Here is a 22,759-nt window from a genome sequence, read left to right as displayed (position 1 = left end):
TCTGTCCTAGGGTTGAGAAGAAGTTGGCTTCCTGAACTTTCATTTACATACTGCGCTGAAGCTTGGCCTTGGTTGCAGCTTGTTAAATTTATTGACTAAAAGTCCCTTGAGCTATTGAAGACTCGGGCTTACTTTGTTTGAAAGATGCCACTTGTAGCCAATTGAAGCTTTTTGCTTTCAACCATTTTCCTCATGAATAACTGATCTTATCTATTTTTTCTTTCCTTTTTTGTTTTTATAAAAAAAAAAAAAACCCAAACACTCATTCCAATCTACTGGCTGTTCATTTGCTTCAAATACACAAACATAAAGTAAAGGAAAAATGACCCAGGAAAAAGCTCCAGGGATGCATCTATTACAAAGCCATCTGAGGGAATTAATCAAATGCTATAAATCTGGACAGATTTTTCTTTGGCTGCAGCAAGCTCTGTACAAGGGCTAGTGAGTCAGCATGAGATTTGTTTTCTAATAACCTTAATACTTCTTTTCTAAAGGAAAGCCCTGAAGTTTGGAGGGTCAATCTGTTTCTCAACCTGGATGTAAACTAAACAAGAAAGCCAAGGAATAACAACAGCAACAGCAACGACGCTTCCCCAGAGTCTTGATTTATTTTTCACAAAGCTTAGGAATATGGGTTTGTCGTTGACTCCACTAACGTTAGGATGTGCATTCTAGGCTCCCAGGAGGCAGGCAGGGGACTCGGGACTCGGGGTTCTCCCTCCATGAGGGAGCTGCCTCTGCACTCTGTACTCTCAAGGACAAAGGAATGGTTGGTTTTGCTTCTGCACAACGACAAAGCCCTGGCGTAGGTAAAGACGGTCAGAGGCTGAGATAGGTGTATATAACTTAGCTGCTTCTGTAGGCTTTTTTTTTTTTTTTTAATTTGTATCTACAGAAGGAATCATATGAAGTGAATTAAGACCAGACCTCATAATGGAAAAAACAAATTTTGCCACCTCATTTTTTGTGCTTCATCTGTGTTCCTCAGATAAATTATTATTTATTTTTTTATTCTAGTTGTATTTTTCCCCCTTTTATATCCTAGTGATCATTTATGGCCTTGACATGTGGGTGCAAAAGAAAAAGTACATTGAGTCATGACTTCCCTGGCCAACTTTTTTATTTTTTATTTTTTTATTTTTTAAAATATTCTATTTATTTATTCATGAGAGACACAAAGAGAGAGACAGAGACATAGGCTGAGGGAGAAGCAGGCTCCCTGCAGGGAGCCCAATGTGGGACTTGATCCTGGAACCTTGGGATCACGCCCTGAGCCAAAGGCAGACAACCACTGAGCCACCTCAGTGCCCTGGACATACATTTAACCACAGGGGTCTGTGCAAGTGGCCTCATGGTATCTGTAGACTTAGCTGAGTCACAGCTTCCAGAGCGCTATTCCCTGTCTACTTTCCATAGCTGTTTCACCACTCTTGCGGATTTCTTTGTTGGCTTCTTTCTCTTTTTCTTCTCCTTTGTTGGTTTTTTGCTTTTTCTCTTTCTCTGTTGGCTCCTTTCTCTTCTGCCTGTGCACTGTCAGCTCCCTTCTCTCTTCCATGGTTGCCTTCTTTCTCTCTTTCTGTCATGAACACTGGTGTAAACTGCTTTGTTATAGCCTTCCTGGTTCCGAGCAATTTCAATAGCAAGAAATTGTATCCTGGGGGCAAAGATGGTGTTTTCCTCAGTGTAGCCCTGAGAACAATCCAGTCGCAGCAAAGTACCATAGTTGAAGTCTTCTACAACCCCGTCAAACTTCAAGCAGAATGGTCTCCACTTCTCTTTAGCGGACTCTGATTTGAGCTCTTCTGGATCCAACACATCTATCCTGAGTGTCTCGAAATTTTTCCAAAACCCAGAATAGATTTGGTCATCCACTTTGGTGAGTTTCAGGAACTGTGGGTCAACTGATGAAATCAGCTTGTAGTAGACTTCAGCGTGCTGCATTGCTTTCATGGCCCAAGCCATCTCGATATCAGGATCATTGCCATAAGACTCGGCTGGGAGAGAAGGAGCATGTGCCACAGACACCAGTTCCCCAGGAACCGGCTCAGCAGTTCCCCTAGTCATCTCCATGTTGAACCCCACCCCCTGGCCAACTTTAATTGAGAATTCTGCACCGAGTTCTAAAATTATTTTAAGCAGTACCTGGTATTTTAAAATTTAAAATGTTTATTTTTTTTATTACTTTTTAAAATTTAAAATGTTTAGATAAAAATGTGAACTAGAACTTCTAGCCTCTGTTAAACAAAAATTAGATGATCTAAAAACACTGAACTTGTGTTCTCACATGGCCACAATTACCTGGATTGAGTAAGCTAATTTCTTTGAATGGGGCCTGTGTTAGTTTCTATGCCCATATTCCCACTACTTCCTGTTTTCCCTTACATCTCATCAGATTCATTTTTTGTACTACCTCCCTGGCCACTGCAAGTATTGGAACTTCTGTTGCTTGATGTAAGACAGGAAGGGAGCATTAAATGAGCTCCATTAAATGGTGAGTTTAGTAGCATCCAGCTCATATATAGGCTTGGATTTGGAATTTTGGATTAATGTTTTTAAGGAGGAGAAAACAACCTCATGTAATCAACATAGTTGTGCCATGAAGAAGATAGTTTATCTTTATTTTATAAATGAGAATATTGACGTTCAGAGAGTTGCAGAATCTTTTCCAATTTCACCGAGTTACTAAGACTAGACTAGAGAGATGGGTTTTGGATTCCAAAGCACATAACCTTTACTATCTTGATTAACACAGTTCTCTGCAATGAGACAGAAGATCATTTATCAGATTAAAATCAAGCCAATGGGGGCATCTGGGTGGCTCAGTCAGTTAAAAGTCTGCATTTGGCTCAGGTCATGATCTCGTGATCCATGGGATTGAGCCCTGTGTCTGGCTCCCCACTCAGCAGGGACTCTGCTTCTCCATCTCTGCCCCCCCTCCTGTTCATGCTCTCTCTCTCTCTGTCTCTCAAATAAACAAAACCCAAAGGATTGGGTTAGGAATAGACTAGGAAACCAGAGACAGAGGCAGAACCTGCCTCTGAAGATCAAGTGTACTTGGCACTGTGAGGAAGGGAAGTGGAGTGTTCAGGAATCAGGTTAGACCTTATAATAAAAATGATAAAATCCATGGCATTTAATAACAAAAACTACATTCACAAGCCTGTGTGCCAATATCTTCATTTCCAATGATCAAGAGATCTGTAAGAGTGACTGAGTGATATTTTATAGTTAAGGTCAGGTGCATCGGTCCAGAGAGTAAATGCTTTCAGGAAATTGAACTATAGGATCAAAGTTCGCATAGGCAGCATAGACTTAGAATAGTGGGTTGCTTTAGATAGAATTCCTCCCTTCTTTCCTTCCTTCTTTCCTTCCTCCCTCCCCCTTCCCTCCCCCTCCCTCCCCCCTCCCTCCCCCTCCCTCCCCCCTCCCTCCCTCCCCCCTCCCTCCCTCCTTCCTTCCTTCCTTCCTTCCTTCCTTCCTTCCTTCCTTCCTTCCTTCCTTCCTTCCATTCTCCTTCCCACCCTCTCTCCCTTTCTGCCTTTCAAAAATATGTATTGAGGCTCTATTATATCTGTGATTTTCTGCTGGCATTGAGGATATAGTGGTGCACCAAACACATAGTCACATATTTATGTCCACATAAATAGATATATAAGCTATGATACAAGCAAGAAGAAAATCATATATAAGGGGTTATGAGAAACTATTGGTGTGACCTCACTTGGATAAACATATTAGACGACTCTCTTACAAAGTAGCATTTAAGGTGAGTCTGGAAAGAAGACCTATAGCTTGTCAGGTAAGGCTCTGACATAAGAGCATCCCTGTTAGTAGAGATAGTAGGTGTTACAGCAGGAAAGGGTGTGGCTCAGAAGGAAAGTTCTTAAAGCTATTGTGGTTGGCGTGCTGGAGCAAATTGGAGAGTGGCATGGCTGAGGTCGTCAGATTAAATGTAGGGCAGCCAGCAAATCTGAATTTCAGATAAATGATGGATTTCTGTGTAAGTGTGAGACGCACTGCTTGTCTGAACACCTAGGCATAAGCTGAGACTGGGGAAGAGAACAGCCAGACGAGGCAGGAGCTTGCAGACTGCTCTAAGAACATTTATATGTTTCATTCTCAGTCCAGTGAAAATAAGTTTAAGCAGGTGAAAGATCTTATATAATTTATGCTTTAAAAATTTCACTCTACCGCTCTGTGGGGAGTGGACAAGAGGGGCAAGAATAGAAGCAGAGAGATAGTCATGTGGTTGTTGAGAGAGTTCAGTTTAGGAAAGGAGGTGTCTTGGCCAGGATGGTGGCAGTAGGGGTGCAGGAAAAATGATCCGAAGCTGGATATTTCTTGGAAATACAATCAAGAAGACTTGGATGAGTGGCACGTAGGAGATGAAGTCATCAAAGATAATTCAGGTGGGAGGATAGAAGGATCAAATCCTAAAATGTCGGTATGCCAGACTTCGGAGAATGTTGGAAGAGGAATTTCAAAAGTTAATATTTGTCCATGTTAAATTTGGGATGCTTGTAAGATGTTCAAGTATAGATGTCAAGTTGGCAGATGGATATGTAGGTCTGAGACTGAGAAAAGAGCTATGGGCTAAAAATATAAATATGTCTTCAGCCAGATTATAATAGAACAGAAGAAGTAGCAGAATTGATTACTTCTTTGTTTGACTTGCTTTAAATCACCCTCTTCCAGTGATTTCATTCTGAGAATATACTTTGTGCTTTTGATGGATAATTGGGAAACAATCTGGTTTAATCCATAAAATATTTAAAGAAAAATTTGAGGGTGAGGTAACCATAAAAATAACCACCTGTTATCTTTTGATTTTCATTCCTTTGCCTTTCCAAAGGTGATCACCTAAACTCCTCAGCCTGTTGGGGAGAGAATAGTGCTATGTGCTACCCCATTCTCCAGCACCGTGCGCTGACCAGCTGATAATCCCTGGGGTGGTGTGCAAGGCTGCTTGAAGGGAAGAGAGACCAGAGACAGGAGATTTTCAGATATTTTGGAAGATTTTTGCAAATCCAGGTCAGAGGTGATAAGAAATTAAATGAAAGAATTTGTAAGAGATTTCAGATGTGGGATGGACAGGACCTCAAAGCTAGTTGAAGATGAGTCATAGGACAAAGGTTGATTGTATAATTTTTCTCACAGTGTTTATTTTTCTTCCATACATTCTAGGGCTAAAATACAGAAGCGTTGCTGAAGTATTTCAGCCATTAACTCAAGCAAAGAGGGTGAATACATTAATGGTATTAGCAGAGGTGAAATTTAGTAATTTCTGAAAGTTCTGGATACACTGTGGGATCAGTTAAAATGAGATGGAGGGATTCTGAAAGCTTCCTTATCTGACATGTGGAGATAAACAGCTGTCTCTGTCTGTTGTTTTTTTTGGATGGGTAGGATGTATTCTATTCATTAAGATCCTTTAGTCTTCTTCCCCCTCCTCCCCCTCCTCCTCCTCCTCCTACTTCTCCTTTATTTAAAGAAAAAAAGATCCTTTAGTCTAGGAATAATCATGGACATGAGAACATGAAATTGAAGAAGATAATCACTAGTGGTAAAAACTGGTACTTCTTTCTCTCTTTTTGGTCTGTGACTAAGTCACTGAATTCCCACAAAGTTTTATTTACTTATATAATTAATGATTGGAAATGTTCTAAGAGATGTTGATGTTTGTACATCTTAAAACAATTTTTTCCTAAGTACCTATTATCTTTATTAAATAGAAACATTTGGATTGTGTATGCTATGGTTGTACATGATCTCATTTCAATTTGAACTAATTCCAGCATTCTTTTTTCACTTTTATTGAGTATATAGGTGTAGCACATTATGTCAAAAGCTCTTTAAATGAATTTATTAGTTGCTCTCCAAAATATCCTTTTGAGATAGGAAGACGGCAAGCTTTATATTACAAAAATTTTCATGGTTATATTGTAAAATGAGTTAGTCACTTGATATGACTTTTGTCCTTTCAACAGAAATAGTCTATCTCTTTGCAATAACTTTAATAGGACGCCAAGTTACGTTGAAGAAAGGAAACTATTAAAAATGCAGATATTACACACAAGAATACTTGTGCATTTCAAAATGAGTAAATTAAACTTCAACTATAAGTAGCAACGTTAATAATATTTTATGTGAACAATCTATATGTTTTGGAGGATGTGGAATTATGACAACATGAAAAAAATGTATTGGTTTTGTAGAAGGGAGCGCTTACCAAGAAAGAGGAAAATAATTTGACCTTCAACATCTTAAATCAAAATTAATAAATTCCATATGGCAGTTGTCTATTTTTAAAGTACTTCAAATGCTCTATTGAAGTTCATACTATAAAAAAATACAGAAAATGAGCTGGCATTTCATGTTCTGCATCTACATTTGGATAGAATTTATTATTAAGTCAAATCAAAATAGTCCTGAATCTTATAATTACTTTCAAGGTTTTAGAGTCCATTTTGAGTTGCTAGATACCACACCATCAACCTTTTGACTTACCTTACATATCTGACGTACGTCTTTCCTTAAAAAGCTCAAGAATGACATGTTGAATTAACCTTCCAAGAACTGCCACAATTTTTTTTAGATAAAATAATTGGCCCGGCTTCTCTTTCTTTGAGATTAAATAACTTGGATAAATGTTTTCAGAATTCTCACAAAAAGAGTTTGGATTCCAACTCTTGGTTGGTGCAGCAGGGTAAAATTAAGAAGTGACACAGTGAAGTAGCAAATGGGAAGAAAAGGTTAATTGTTGACACTTTGAGGGGAGCTCATGGGAACACAGTATTGTGTAATAACAATGATCATAGCAAACGTGATGATAACAAAGGCAGTAATAATGACAGTAATGTAGAGGTTTTAACAAATTTTTATTGTGATCCAACTCGTATTAAACTTCTATAGTATCCAACATAATGGTATATGCTTTCTTATTTGATTTTCATTGCAACATGAGGGTCTTATCATTAAATTCGGACAAATTAAACCTTTAAAGATAGCTTGTTTAGTTATTATCAGACTCAGAAGTGGCAAGAACTTTCTGACTTCCTACCAACTCTTAATTGTAGGTGATAATAGGTTCAAGATATCTGTTATGGGGCATAGAATTCAGCATTTTATGAAATTCCGTAGGTGTTTCTGATATATAGGCAGACAGTTTAGATACATTATGCAAACTAAAAGTAATGAAAAATCAGAATTGATTTCTTCCAATCAACTGTTGATGAATTTCTGAGCATTGATTGAATTGGCCCTATTCAAGCATTTCAATATCAAGGAGCAACGAATGTGGCATAATGACCCATTATCAACAAATTTCTGGTGCTCTTTTAGACTGTATTAGTAGTGGTTTTCTGCATCGTATCTCTGTAAAATATCTGCATCTATAGTTATGATAATAAGTACAATAATAACATGTTGGACTAATGATAAATCTATCATTAATTTATGGTTTTCTAGATTCTGTGAGATGTTAATCCTCACTGTATCTTGCTAGATATGAATTTTTGCTATTTTTGCAGATGATTTTGTATCATAAGAAGACCCATCTAGGTGTAAGTGGCAAAAGCCTCATTAGAACATATGTCCATTTTTCTCTATAAGCTGTTTTTTTTTTCTTTACATTTCAATTCTGCTTCCATATAGGGTATACTTTTTTATAGTTTGAAAATGAATTCGTGATATATATGTATTCCCTAATTTATCACAATAAAAGCTAGGCTAAGTTTTGCCAACTAAACCAGCATTAAAATTCTGTTTTGAGAACCAGAGTTTATTTAAATGTCATTCTCATGTTCTGATATTCAGATTTCAGCTTAAATGCTGGGCCTTAAACATCTTCACATTTTTCCTGTAGACTAAGTGCCCCTTTGTCTAAGGGACTGGAGAGATATAAAGATGTAGAAGTTATTATACGGGCCTATTAAGAGGTCCCGGCATGTTATAGGTTAGAGCTACACACTTATAATTAATGGTGCGAGTAAATATTCAGTATGTATACAGACATTAAAGGCAACGGAAGTTTAAAGGAGAGACCTGTGTGTGCGTGTGTGTGCGTGTGAGATTAAGAGGTGGGACTTGAATCTTGAGGGAATGGTAACATTTGAAAGATAAAAAAGAGTGGAGATTGGAAATTCGATATAAGAAACGAGCTATTCATACTTTCTGGATCTGTTGTATGCCATAGTGGCCTTTATCTTTGATAATCCTCATTGGCAATTAAATTAAAAAAAAAAAAAAACATTCACTTTTAAGGGATCCTCTACAGAGTCTTTCTTTTCAGGTTTAGATATAAATTTGTTTGTTTTCTTTCTCTCGACCATTTTTCTCTTGTAATTACATAGACAGTGATCTTTAAAGCATCTGCCAAAAGATTCAAAAATAATTGTTTACCTTTGTTTTTTATTGCCTGCTATGTAAATGTAATAGACTGCTTTCTATAACATCCCTGGTCAAATCACTCAGCATTTTAAAACTGTGAGCATTTCATCAGAATTGCAAATTTCTTTATGTTAAACTTGTGTTCTTTTCTTTCCAGTGATTAAATTCTGCATTTTCAAAGTCTGAGCACCTTTTGTTCCTGACCTACCAGTAATTTTTAGATGATGTTTCTTATCTTCTGGCAAGATGAGAATTTTTTTTTCTAAAAAATATATATGAAGCTTGATCATACCTGTCATAAATTACATTTTAACAAATATGGGAATCTTTTAAAGCTTTATTCTTTTCACTCTTTCTCAGCTTTTGAATTATAAGCACAAAAAAGTAATTTTTTTTATAATTATTTGAGCTATCAAGAAATTTCCTCGTGTAGAAGCTTCCCTCCAAAGAATATTTAAGTACTATTTCTGAAGGAGCACATGTTAATTTTAGTTAGCATAAGCTATAGTAACAATAAACAACATTTTGAGATTGAATAAATTTGCCTATAATTACAGTACCTTTATCTTATTTTGGCTTATTCCACTTCAGTTCTTGTCATGTTCTGTCTCCCTCTCCTGCACTACATCCAACACACAGTGATGCTTTTGATCATTTCCGTATTATCAAAAAATATATTTTTTAAGAAATGCCTACATTTTCTTCATAATTGTCATCTTATTGTTTTGTCTGCTAAATCATTTGCCTGTTCATTGAGTAAGATATAAAGTAGGCAAGTGTTTTCTTTTATTCCCTATATTTTCTTTCCCCTTTCGTTGTGACCTCTTTTCTGGTCTTTATTTCTGGTAGGTTTAGATAGGATAAAGAAAGAAAAAGTATTCAATAGCACCACCTGTGAAAGTTTCTAAGTCCTCATTTCTTTAATTTGAGGAAACACGGTAGCAGAAAGCACATTGCCCTTGAGATCAGTAGGCCTGAGCCTAAGTTTTGACTCTTCCGGGTCCAAGTCGTAGCTGGTTTGCACATCTTACATCACCTCTCTGGGCCTCGGTTGCCTCATTTGTAAATTGAAGGGGGTTACATTTCTAAAATGTCACGAATCTAGGATCTAGACAGAGAGGGTGAGCAGAGAGGCCCAAGTACTGTGTTTCTTTAAAAGAAACAAAAAATGACACTGGTTTTATGGTCTTTTTAATATGTGACTCTGGCTCTTAATATATTAAGGAGGAAACAAAAACTAGGCTTGCGAGGATTTAGGGAGGTTAACAGATGATTGCTGCAGACTAAGAATCTGTAGAGAAGTTACACATAACTGTACACTCCATTAACGTTTTAAATGGCGCGAGGAAGTCTCGCTGAATAGATACCAACTAAGAGAGGATGGATGGCATAGTACAGGTTTATGGTTCTGCATAATCGTATTTCTACATCGCATCGTGTCAACTAGCTAAAGGGGATAGTTTTCATTTCTTTTCAATACTATTGCATCTTAATTATGCTTCTGTGAACTGAGAATCCTATCCTTCAAACAGGTGTCTGCAGCTCCATCTTGGTGGTCTTAAAAAGAATGACTGGAAATGTGGTGTTGGGGTTGAGAGAAGGAGAGATGAATAGATTTAATTGCATGAAACTCTTCTGTTCTAGGCTGGTAAGAGATGTGTTGGGCCAGTCCCTCCTGTTTGTTTCTTCTCCTCTCCTTGTGAGATTCTGTTGGAGGTGAATTTGGCTAAAATCAATGAATATGATAGGGTTGTAGAAGCTTAAAAAAAAAAAAAAAGACTGGCTGGTGATTTTGCTGTGATTATTTGTTGTTTTATCACTCACGTCGAATTTCACATCTAGCACCCTCAAAAATTAGGAAGGATAAAAAAATATAAAAAAAAAAAAAAAAAGAAAAGACCTATAGAGCATAAATAAATGTCTTCCTAATAAAAAAAAAAAAAAAAAAAAAAAAAAGGAAGGTGAGACACATGTTGGCAGCTGATTTCATGAGAAGAAAGAATAGGAGTTGGAGAATTTGAGCCTGTTACTTTACCTTGACTAAATTCAGTGTGTTCATTTTCAGTATGGACGTGATAAGGATGACGATAATATGATGATGATAATAAATGATAAACTAAATCACAGAGGTTTGGAGTGCATCAAATAAGAAAATGGAGGCAAATGTGCTTCATAACGGACTGTTATACATACATATATTTATATATATACACACGCACCGACTTGTATGAATGGAGGATTTTCACCATTACTGATCAGCTTTTACCATGCCTATTTTCATGGGGTGGCATACCTGTCAAAAATAATAATAATATAAAAATCTCTCTTAAAAAATCTCTCTTAAACAGATAATAAATAGCTATCTTTGTTATAAGCACTAAATGTGAAAAGGGGTTTCTTTTTCTTTTTTAAGGTTTGTGTACATTTGAAAAGGGGATTTATTTTTTTATACAAAAGTTGATCATCATTTAATTTGAAATATTATTCTATACTGTGCTTGTGCTAAATGTTTTTATTTTATTTTATTTTATTTTTTTAATATCATCCCATTAAATACTTAGGCTAATTCTTTGAGAGTCACACAACTATTAGGTGGCAGGTTTGGGATTTAAACAGCCCTAGGTCTGGTTTCTGTTGTTGCTTTCACATCCTGCAGCACACTCCTTCCTTATTTGGCCCCATCTTTATTCAATATTTGTTGTCTTGATATTGAAAACCACTAACCTCCCTTTCGAAGATAGTAACCGTGATTTAGTGACCTGACAGTCTAAAACAGAAAACAGTTGCAGTAAAGACTGAAACAAACTCAGACACTAGGTACATGTAGGATGGCTTCATTTCAGGTGGTAGACAAAGATAAATTTATATAATTTGCATTTGTAGGGTAAGTGAGGCTTTGGCATATGTTCAATACAAAGGTTAGCAATAAAGGAGTATATGCTTCTGGCAAAGGTTTGGTTATGAGCACGAGGGTCATCAGTGGAAGAAACCCTGAATCAGAATCCCAGCAACAGCTGTGTTGCTTTGCACAAGTCATTTAGCCTCTCTCAACTGCTATTTGGTTCATTTGTAAAATCAAGATTTAGAAATATTTTCTATATTATGGTGATACTGTGAGATCTACATGAGCTCATCTGAGCATAACGGGTCACAGTACCAATGTGTTAGATTTTAGCGTAATAGGGAAATAGAATTTTTATGTTAAAACATTCTTTGATTCATTTTCAGATCTAGATTTAGATACTTTGCCTTTGTTGTGTGTCGGTAGTGATTGCCCCGATTAAATGCTAGCGCTGGCATTCTTTTTTTTCAATCTGTGCAAAGCATCTCTTTTGGAAGGAAAATTAAAATAATGGTTCAGCTCCACCCAGAAATGTCATGTTGCAGCCATTAGTGAGCTATAGTAAAATGTTTGGAAGATATCAATAATGGATTACGATATAAATATTTATGGAGTGCTGTGAGGTAGTTAGTTTCCATCAAGCTAGGGACATGCAAAATTGAATAGATACTGACACTAAACAAGACTTTGAATAAGTGGTTGTGGCGTAATCCTTTTCCAATATTAAACAAATACCATGTTTAACATTGTTTGAGGTAAAGTGGGCTTTAGAATTTTGGTAGCTGCAGAAGTCTCCCTAAGAAAATCTGTGCTATTTTAATGGATTATGAATATAGTCTGACTTTGTAAATATCTTTGTTTTTCCTAAGTTTATACAGTGGGTAGAAAAAAACAGGAAAATATGCGTGTATGATGGTGCCCAGGTATTTGGGAAATAAAAAAAATTAAGATCTTCAACACTTTTGTCCCCACTTATAAATGATTGTGATATTGAGGCATTCAGATTGGTTTGAACCTTTGTCTCTTCTATTTTGCCACTTGACTTTTCTGTCTGGGAAACTTCCTTAAGAAAGGCTACTACTTCTGGAAAAGTGTAGAAATTCTGTTTTAGTAGGCTTTTAAAAATTAAATTACATGTATACAACAGTTGTAATAAGAGCTTAAGCACAAGCAGACCCCTAAGCTGCTGTGTAAATTTCTTGTAACATAAAAGGCGTCAACTCTGAATCGAAAGTCTTCTCATGGAGTGGATCCACAACCAAACCATCCCTACGGTATTGCTAAAGAATTATTGCAGGCAAATTATGTAAGGCCTTTTAGAGTATCACAGAGATTCCATAGACCATATATTTTTGCTATGACACAGGTACTGGGTATTTTATCGAGCACTGTGCCAGACACGTTTCTAAGAACTTTGAAAATATGAACTTACATAAAAGTCATAGCAGAGCTGCTAAAAATTATTTATTCCATACTTGGAGATAGGGCAAAATGATTATTTCTTGATTTTTAAAAAATTTCATGCTAGATCATTTTCCAGTGAGCCCATCTGAGCATCATCTGACAAATGCAGATGATGGAACTTTGGCTAATAACCCACGACTAACACATATGCATATATTTTTTGTCCTTTAGAGGTTAGAGGTTGACCTGTTGACCTGCAGATATTAATAAGTTCCTATAATTTGATAGTCCTAGAGATGTAGCAACTCCAAAGATGATGTGATTTTATAGCTCTGTTGAGAGTGAACCTAGCAAACTTTACATCCAATCTGCAATTTTGCTTCAGCATCCCTTCTGATTTCTTCAGAAACACATTAGATAACACTTTTAACAAGCACTAACTAGTACTTTGTTGGAGAATTTAATCTTTTTCATTATAGCACTTATACTACTGTTATCTTCAATTTCTACACGATGAGATTGTGGCACGGCAGACTTAAATTGTCCAAAGTCAAACAGCTAGGAAAGGGGTACAGCTGGTCTTGAAATCCATGTATTAAAGCTTTAAAATTCGTGTTCTTAAACATAAGCATTTTGGCCTTTCTTGTTTACCAAGACATTTAGTGACTATACTTTCTCCCCACAACAAACAAATCCCTAGTCTACTCATGTAATATACAAGGCATTAATTGTCGCCCTCTGTATACAAATACTCACCCTGACTTTTGCTCCTACAAAAGAGCTTTGGAGAGCCAACTCATGTAAAAATATTGAACTACCTTGTACAACAGATCGAGTCTCAGCACTTTTAGTATAGGCCCTACATCAGGAGAACAATTGTCTTGTTAATCATCAAAAAGATCTTGAAGTGCTTGACATCCTGTGTTCTGCTTGATAGAAACGAGTTAATGATAACATAGTTGTACCTTTGAGTGGTTAAGGAATTGTTTCCAACCTAAATCTTACTTGAAGTGATGATTATAACACATAAGAACAAAGCTGTGTGTCCTGATAGGCAGTAGCAATTTGTGTGAGAGTGTGCCCTGAGTTTTGATTTGGTAACTCGGAGGTGATCAGGATCCCTGAACAATGGTCAGTTGATAATCAGGACATTGGTAGCTAAACGAAAGGTCTTGGGGTTGTTTGCGTATAAACCTCAAGAGACTGAGACCAGTTCTCAGGAGGCTTTGGGAATCTTGGAGGATTGGGTGTCTGCAGCTGTGGGATTAAGTGCTCCTTAAGTGCTCCTTACAGAAGAAGAGAACTGTCTTCTTCATAGACAGTGTCTGGGACACCAGAAATCTTGAGATAGTTTAGGAATTCTGTTGCCTTTATCAAACTGCTGGAGAAGGAAGAGAATTAAAGTAAGGGAAATGGATAAGGTCATAGGATGCTGACTTTGGTACTCCAAACTGACCACCTCTAAGAATATTCCCTATAGGTGGTGACACAGGAGGCTCTTCCAATCTGAGATACGGTCAGACTCCCCTCTAGTGGTTTAAGAAGTTTATCACTTTGACCCAAGTTCCTCCCTGGCTCTGAAGCAGAGGGTGAGGAAAAGACAATTTCTAGAAGGGCTTATTGCAGCTCTCCAAAGGGCAAGGGTTAATAGTCTGTCTTACTGATCAGGGTTATAGGAAACTCATATTAATGAAAGGAGTTCAAGGGTGGGTTTTGCCAAGGTCAGGGCCTGGAGAATAGTGTGTGTTTGGAGAGCGCTTATACCCAGGATCACTGTTATAATGAAGGTGACTTAAGTGAATTAAACAAAGCACTGGGTAGACCTAGTAGAACAGAGCAACTGCCCCAATTCTGATTTTCTTGCTATCACAACAGTTTGCAAATTATATGAGATAAACTTTGTTTTGGCTGCTTCCTTGTGATTATGCTATATGCCAAATACTAAATGCTTCTCATTTTGAGTTTAAAACGTTAGACCTGTGTGGGCAGCCTGGGTGGCTCAGCGGTTTAGCGCCAACTTCAGCCCAGAGTGTGATCCTGGGGTTCCAGGATCGAGTCCCACATCGAGCTCCCTGCGTGGAGCCTGCTTCTCCCTCTGCCTGTGTTTCTGTCTCTCTCTGTGTCCCTCATGAATAAATAAATAAAATCTTGAAAAAAAGTTAGTCCTGTGTATCCTAAGTGTCAGAGTCAAAAGTCATGTCAGATTCAAAAGTATCATTTAAGTCTTTTAAACAAATAATCCCAGAACACTTTAAACTGAATTTTTTTTTTTTTTTTTAAGATTCATGACCATGCAAGAAAATTGAATCGAGACCACTTTGTCGGTATTATTTATTTATATACTACTTTTTATTTTGTAGTAAATTGCTGAGAAGTAATGCATCCTTTCTTCCCTGTTGTGGAGGGATAACCACTCCATCACATCAAAGACCCAGGGAATGTACTTCCAAAAGCTTCATAATCAATCAGCACTGAAGCTTTCTCAGTGTTTTTCTGTAAAGGAAGAAAGTCTTCATGTTTCATTAGCACTAAGACTGTCATGTTTTTATTCATTCCAGAGAGACAGTGCTACTGTGTTTTATTCCTAGTGACTGAAGCGTCAAAACCTTTTGTATGTGTTATTATGCAGTGTGCCATCATCTTCCATGAGAGCTGAGGCCTGGGAGGCATTTGTTTCCACTCCATTCACTCTGTTATAACACCTGTGCACGGAGGTGAAAGAGGAAGTGGTCCGTGTTAAAAGTATGCACTGAAGAATTCTTAGTTTTTCAGTTTAAAACATGGGAGGGAACCCCAAACAGAAGACCACACATCAAAGATGATATCAAAACATTTTCATTTTGAAATCTCCCAGATATCACTTCGCATGAATCAGAGTTCCGTTGTTGGAAACCTCCTTACTTCTGGTTGAGTCATCCATTCTCTTCCATTTTTAACCAACTGTACAAATAAGGGAAGGAAGAAATTTGGCTTAACCTCAATGTATTTAAGAAGATTTTTAATCTAGTTCCTCTTTTACCCTCTATGAGTAAATAGTGCGATGCAGTTAATCTTTCACCAAGAATTTGTCCACAAACAAGAGCAAAATAACTGCTTTTCTTGGCACTTAAAAGTCTACTTTTTGTGCTTGGATCCACAGGTTCAGTGTGATATAAACACATTTAGAGGATGATGCTAAGGGGATATGAAGCTCTCATATTAGGAGGAGTAGAGAGAACTGAAGATAGATTAGAGAAGATATGATTGCTATTTTCAAATATTTTAAGAGATGTCATGGGAAAGAGGGATTAAACTTGTTATGTGTAGCCCTCCGAAAGATCAGAGCTAAGAGAAATACATAGAAGCCAAGGAGAGTTATGTTTGAGCTCCACGGAAGGGAAAGAGTGAGTCCACGTTTCTGAGCACAAAACAGGCTGCCTCTGCAGGGTCCGCACCGGGGGCCAGGGCGGGTTCCAGGTGCCCTCTCCAGTCGCTGCAATGACACGGCATAGTGAGGAAGAAGCTGGAACAATTGAATTCTTTTGATTAGATAAAATATCTGTACAGTCAACATGGGCATGGCGAGCTTGATCAAAATTTGAGTCAGGATTTCTTTCAAATAAACGCCAGCCAGTGATTTTCCTGATTTTCCAGATGTCACTGCCTCGTGTAGAACCACTGAACGTAACAAGCGGATGGAACTTCTGAAATCACGGAGTCCAACCTGATGGATTTATAAGTTAAGGAAACCGATGCTTATGCAAGCCCTGTGACTGGCACAGGTTCACCGAATCATTGGGAGGGTTGGAATTAAAAGGAAGGATTTCTGGTTTGCCTGTTAAACCGTTTTACTGCAAGGGAAGAAAGGATTGTGTGCTCCCTGGAGCACCACCAGTGACCACAAGGATTAAATCACACTAAGAGGCACCCCGACTCGTGTGTGGGGGGGGGTTTTGTAGGACGTCTAGTTCTCAATCTATAGCATTAAACAAAAGCTTTTTATAGCTTTCCTGCAGTCAGGTATTATTATCAATGAAAATAGTATTTAAAATACACCAGGAAGTAGAATTCTTTTGTCCAGTCTTGCTCTGGATGTCAATATGTCTCTCCCAGTCCCTGCCCCTCCTAAATTCCCAAGCACACGTCCATATACACGCAAGCCCACATACACACGGCCTGTTTTCTACCAGGATGAACATTCAACTACAGTCTAAACGCAAACAAAGCGTTCAAATACTGTGACTGCGGAAAAAAGGAAGGGTCAAAGTTGTCTTCTGTCAAAAACATCGAGTTCTGACTCCAACACCCCAGCATTCTAAAACAACTCTGTCAAATGGAGCCTTTGCTTCTGAGTGGACCAAATATTAGTTTATATCCCGGTTTTCCCCCACACTGTTTTGTGATTGTGTTGGTAAAGTGGACACCTCGCCAGAAGACGTGGTCACACTTGCCAAAAATATTAAAGAATATGAAACTATCCTGAAAACCATGGTTTTATATAAAGATTTCTGTGAGTGAGAAATCGGCTGGTTTTATTTCCTCTCATGGTAGTTATGATGGACCAAGCCAACATCAAGGTGTCCTCTCCTGTTTACTTCTCTGAGCATGTCACGGGTTTCTAAGTAGGTTAGAGCCAATTTTTTACATCTGCAACTTAATGCCTGCCAAAATTTATCATTCAGTGGGTTCATTCCCACTCTAATTGGCCACTTGCTTCTTTTTTTTTCTGAGAACACAAGAGACCAATTGCACCTGCAATGAGCCTGATGGAGATTCAGAAAAAGAATATTATAACTGTTCTATTTTGGTTTGTGACTCATCCTTTTTTCACAGAAGTAAAAAAGTGACATTGTCACATTGCCACACGTAGCGGTGTATTTGTGATTATTTTGCCCACATTTATAAGGCAGATTTTGCTGCAAAATACAAGGTGATTTGACTCTCCAATAACTCAGTACGTTTGTTCTTTGAACTTGAAAGGCACAATCAAAAGATTTCTCTAGGTTGGTAATGCAAACTCCTCGATGTGCCAGCTTCACTTTGAATACTTGGAAAGATAAAGAAACAACAAGAATAAAGCAGTTAGTGGACCTATAAGAAAGGAACAGCTGCGGGAATAAAAAGTATAATTTGACACTAGGGAAATATTATTATAAAGATCATGTGAACTTATTTAGATGACTACGTAAGGCCGTTTTTTCCTGGCTGTGTAGGGTAGAGGGAGACGCAGTACCTTGTGGTCGGAGCTGTGGCCGTGTCCCATTTGATGATTCCTTAACCAGAAGGAGAGTGTGGTTCGGGTTGTGCAAGCCTAAGGAGCGTGCTCACCTTATGGGGAGGCGAAGGGCAATAGACCCCGGTGGGATGCGTAGGGCTGCCACCGTGTTTGCACGTATACTCTATTTGCTAAATAGATCAGATTGGGGTTCATTCTTCTGCTTAAAATCCTACTAAAGTGTCCTTCCTTGAGGAGAGGAGGGCCACGCTGCTCGGTTGGCATTCGGACCCATTGTTTGGCCGCCCCCCGGCCTTTCAGGATCTGTCCCCCTTCCCAGTCCCCCCAGTGGGCTGCAGTGACACATGACATGGCAGTTGGCTAAGGAAGGTGGGGACCCTCCGCAAGCCAGAGGGGCAAAGCAGGAGTCTTCCCTGGAGCCTTCAGAGGCACGTGGCCCCGCCGACACCTGGACTTCATGCTTCTAGAATCCAGAACTGTGAGAGAATTGAGTTTTTCTGTTGAAAAACCACCTCGTCTGTAGTACATTGTTTTGGCAACTCTAAGAAAGTACCGCAAGTCCCAGGTCTCTCGTGAAAGTTAATGGCCAATAATTGCCTTAAAGAAAGGTCACAAAGGACACGGGAATTTCCCGAGTAAGGTTCTGAGGAAGCGGGGCAGGCCTCAGGCCGGGAGAAGAGTGGGGCGTAGACCGCCTCCCCCTTGGCCTTCACCTGGCAGCTTTGTCGTCTTGGAGAAACCTTGAATTCAGTCTTTTTCAAGGGGTCACAGTGTAACGGCCACACCTTTGATTCAGTAGAGAATAACTCCATGTTTCAACCTGAATTTAAGTCGCTTTGTATGTGCTCGCTGAAGTTTGCTTACCCTCTGGCCGGTTTCCTTATCACATCCCCCTGCCCACCTCTCTCTCTCTCTTTTAAAGTTTTTCATCAAATTGCAGGTATAAATAGAAAAAGTAAACAAACAAAAATAATGTCATATACTATATATAGTACATATATCAAGTACAGCTGTAAATAAAACAAAACAAACAAAAAACATTCATGCATCTTCTCTTTTCTTCTCCCTTTCCTTTCCTTTTCTTTACTTTTCTTTTCTTTTCTTTTCTTTTCTTTTCTTTTCTTTTCTTTTCTTTTCTTCTTTTCTTTTTTTCTTTTTTCTTTTCCTTTTCTTTTCTTTTCTTTCTTTTCTTTTCTTTTCTTTCTTTCTTCTTTTCTTTTCTTTTCTTTTCTTTTCTTTTCTTTTCTTTTTTTTCTTTCTTTTCTTTTCTCTTTTCTTTTCTTTTCTTTTCTTTCTTTTTCTTTTTTTTTCTTTTCTTCTTTCTTTTTTTAAAATTTATTCCTGAGAGACAGAGAGAGAGAGAGGCCGAGACCCAGGCAGAGGGAGAAGCAGGCTCCTGTGGGGAGCCGAGGGAATCGATCCCGGGTCATGCCCTGAGCCCAAGGCAGGCACTAAACCGCTGAGTCCCCCAGGCATCCCCATTCACACATTTTCATCTTGTCTGAGGTTCCCCTCCCCAAATCTACAAGTTTATTTTGTGCACACTCTGCCTTTCACATCATCTCACACAACGTTTTTGGCAAGTGTTTTTCTACTCCATAACGTAGGTTGTCACTTTTTTAGCTTCTCTCCACAGTTGTCACATTTTTCCGGCCTCCTATAATGGTGCCCTTGTTGACTGCTACCTGGGGCCAAACCCACTGCCACGTATTTCAGGTTTCTGGCAGGGCAGCAACCCACTTCTAGTCAGTGGATGGCATTTAGCTTTTGCTCCAGGAACGTGATATAACAACCAGGAAGCTTAGGGGCTTAAAGGGCACTCAGGTATCCTTGTGGGGTGGCCTGGGGAGGGCTGCTGATATGGTGTGTCCTGCCTGGGTTTGGCCCACGGCGTGTTGGGTACAAAGCCGCTGCCTCATGTTCTCCTTGGGCAGATGGGCCCGCCTGGACGGGTCCTTCCATGAGAAAAGGCGGCAGTGGGGAGTCGTACCCAGCTTTTCAATTATATTCTAAGTCTCTATTCGTGGACATGCCTGCTAGTGCCCATCAGCCAAGATAAGTGATAAGATTGACCTCAAATAAAGTAGCCTGCCCACCGTGAGACCAAAGGAAGACGCGCCAGCATCAGCACAATGGGGAAGCATTCTGCTTCCGTAGAAAGGAGGTTGAATAGTTGCAAAATAAATCTATTCTCTTCTGTCTTTTCTGGCTGTATTTAAAATGTCATTTTGGCTTTGTGTTCAGAAATTTCTGTTTTATGTGTCTTGGTATCCATTTCCTTTTATGATTATACCAGAAAAACTTTAGGATTCTAGAATCTGATGATTGGAATTTACAGTAATTATGGGATTTTCGCCTTTGGCCTCATCTCATTCTCTGCTTTATTTCCTTTTGTACATCTAATTAGATGAATATTTGAACTTCTCTCTTTTTCTTCCATGTCTTCTAAGATCTATCTTCTGATTTTCTGTTTCTTTATGTTAGTGTGCTTCTTTATTACTATATTCTATTTCACTAATTCTCTCCTTGAGCTCTTCAATTTTTGTATTTAAAATATTTGTTGAATTTCAACTTCATTTGGTATGTTTTCATTTCTAAACTCTTCATTTTATTATTATTATTTATTTTTTTATTTCATTATTTTTGAAACACATTTGGCCGATTTTTGTTGTCTCTTGCACCATCGTCTTCTTAAACATAGTCATCTTATATTCTGTAGCTGATAAGATATTTGAAACTTTTGCAGGTCTGATTTTGTCACTTCTGCTGATCCCTTTCCCTGGTGGTTTGTTTCCCAGTATGTCTTGTGATTCTGAGCTCATGGGCCTTGGAACTTTATTCTGTGAAGCCTGTTTAAAAGTGCATATCTCTGAAGAGATTCTAATCTTGCTTCTAACTGTATGGTTGGTGCCCAATCATGGACTACTTAAAATTAAGTCTTTGTTTTGAGGTTTTGTGAATCACTTGGGTAGTAGGAAGGAAGGCCCAGAATTAAATGAGGGCTAGTTCATAGTTGGGAGTTCACAGGAGAGACATTTTCTTCGTGCCTTCTGCCCACCCAAACAGGTGTGTTCCTTATCTCTCACATTGCAACAAGTTCCCCCACCCCCCACCTTTATTCTTTTTCCAATATAGAATTGAAGAGTCTTGCATAAAACTATAAAACTTTTTTTTTTTTTTTTTGCATAAAACTTTTATGTGACTTCCCCCTCTCCTTCTAAGGTCCTAATCCTTTTCACCTCACACTTCCAGGACCAGTAAATCAGTTCTACTATTACCTCTTCCAGTTATGCAATCAATTATAATTGCCTTAAAAATGGTTTAGTTGATATAGATCATAATACCTTCGTAAAATGTTCTATATTGATTTGCCTACAAAATTTCAATGCAGGTGTTAAACTATTTAAAATAAATAACTCTGCAATTTTGCTGTTTCTCAATTTTAAGAAGTTTAATTACAATATTGAGAACCAAATTTCTGAGTTTCACTTACCACAGCAATTTCCTGGAAGTTGCTATCCCAAAGGAAGTTGGGAAAATTAGATTACAATTTAATTCACTACCAAAGGTTGCTGGTTTCTTCTGTGGAAGGTCAATTAAATTATGCTGAAAAATAGTTTAGAGTATGAACATCCTTATCTGAGTCTATTTGCAAATATCTCTGTGATAGGCTTTTTAATAGTATTTTAGGAGAGTAAATAATCACTGAATCTGGTAACTTGAAAAAAAATTGTATTTTAGATGACAAATAAATTTAATACCTCCTCTACCTTTAATAGAACTTTTTCCTTTTTATTTGCTTTATATCATTTCCTTAGGAAAAAGATTCAAAGGCTCCTACATTTATAGCAGAGCAAGACAAATCTGAATTTTAAAAGCATCTCCCTTCATAATGTAACCTTAGTTTTGGTTGATGGAAATACACTTTCAAGGGTATAGGAATGACACTTAGAAAGTATTTCATGATCTAACTTTGGAAACATTTTAAATAGGTCTGCTCTAACTGCACTATGGTAAATTTTGCTTGATTTATTGAATTCCACATTTCCTGAAAGTAAACAAAATGCTTAAGTGTTTTAATTAATAGATAATCTTTTAAGTCTCTTTAAAATGTGTAGAAAAGTTAGGCTTCTTAAAAGATACTCTAAACATCTCATCTCTAAAGGTCTGACCAGGAGCTGGGGTGATACATGCAGAAAAAATAGCACATCTGTTGCTCTATGCAATACTCTTACACTTAATCATTAACCCACTCTGAGATGGAGAATGAATTTACTTATATTTTTTCAAGCAGGTAAATTTGGGCTTCATATATTTGTGGTCAGTTCTCTGAATCATACATCCAAAACCGCCTCTTTGATTCAATTTTAAAAGTTAGTTTGATTGACTTAGATTATTTGTATTAAAGTAAACGATTTCAGTCTTTGGCAGTAGGCTAAAAGGGAAGACTTAGCCAAAAAAGAAAGGACTGTATTGAGCTGAATTGAATTGACCTTTGCTTTGCATCAGCAAATTTTATAAAAGAGAACATTTGAGAATTATGTGTACATGCTTTATGAATCATTAACAAAAATTAGTGGCAATGCATCTGATAAATATTTGGAGGCTATATTCACAAAAGAGAATATATGGCCGTTTAAAAACAGGCATGTCTTAATCTAAGGGCACAATTCTAATAAGAGACCTAAATAAATATTCCAATGACATATGCATTCTTGTAATTGGAAATATATCTGGAAAGGATGTAAGAAATTAGGAGTCAAGAGAAACTTGCTGAGTTATGTTATTGTAGGACATAACAACACGGATATTTTTTTCCTTTACTGTGGGAATCAGATATAGGCTTGGGAATTTTTCTAAATGATAACTCTCCTTATTAATTTAAAAAATATGTAATAGTATTAGATTAT

General features: G+C 37.7%; 1 pseudogene; it reads right to left on the bottom strand.

The window, feature by feature from the left end:
- Positions 1-1,360: 1,360 nt before the first annotated feature.
- Positions 1,361-2,080, bottom strand: LOC112645892 (protein PBDC1-like; annotated as a pseudogene).
- Between the last annotated feature and the right edge of the window lie 20,679 nt (positions 2,081-22,759).

Source organism: Canis lupus, chromosome 34, assembly GCF_003254725.2.
Source record: "Canis lupus dingo isolate Sandy chromosome 34, ASM325472v2, whole genome shotgun sequence".
NCBI classification, from domain to species: domain Eukaryota; kingdom Metazoa; phylum Chordata; class Mammalia; order Carnivora; family Canidae; genus Canis; species Canis lupus.
The sequence above is the reverse complement of the archived record's forward strand: the minus strand, read 5'-3'. Positions and strand labels throughout refer to the sequence as shown.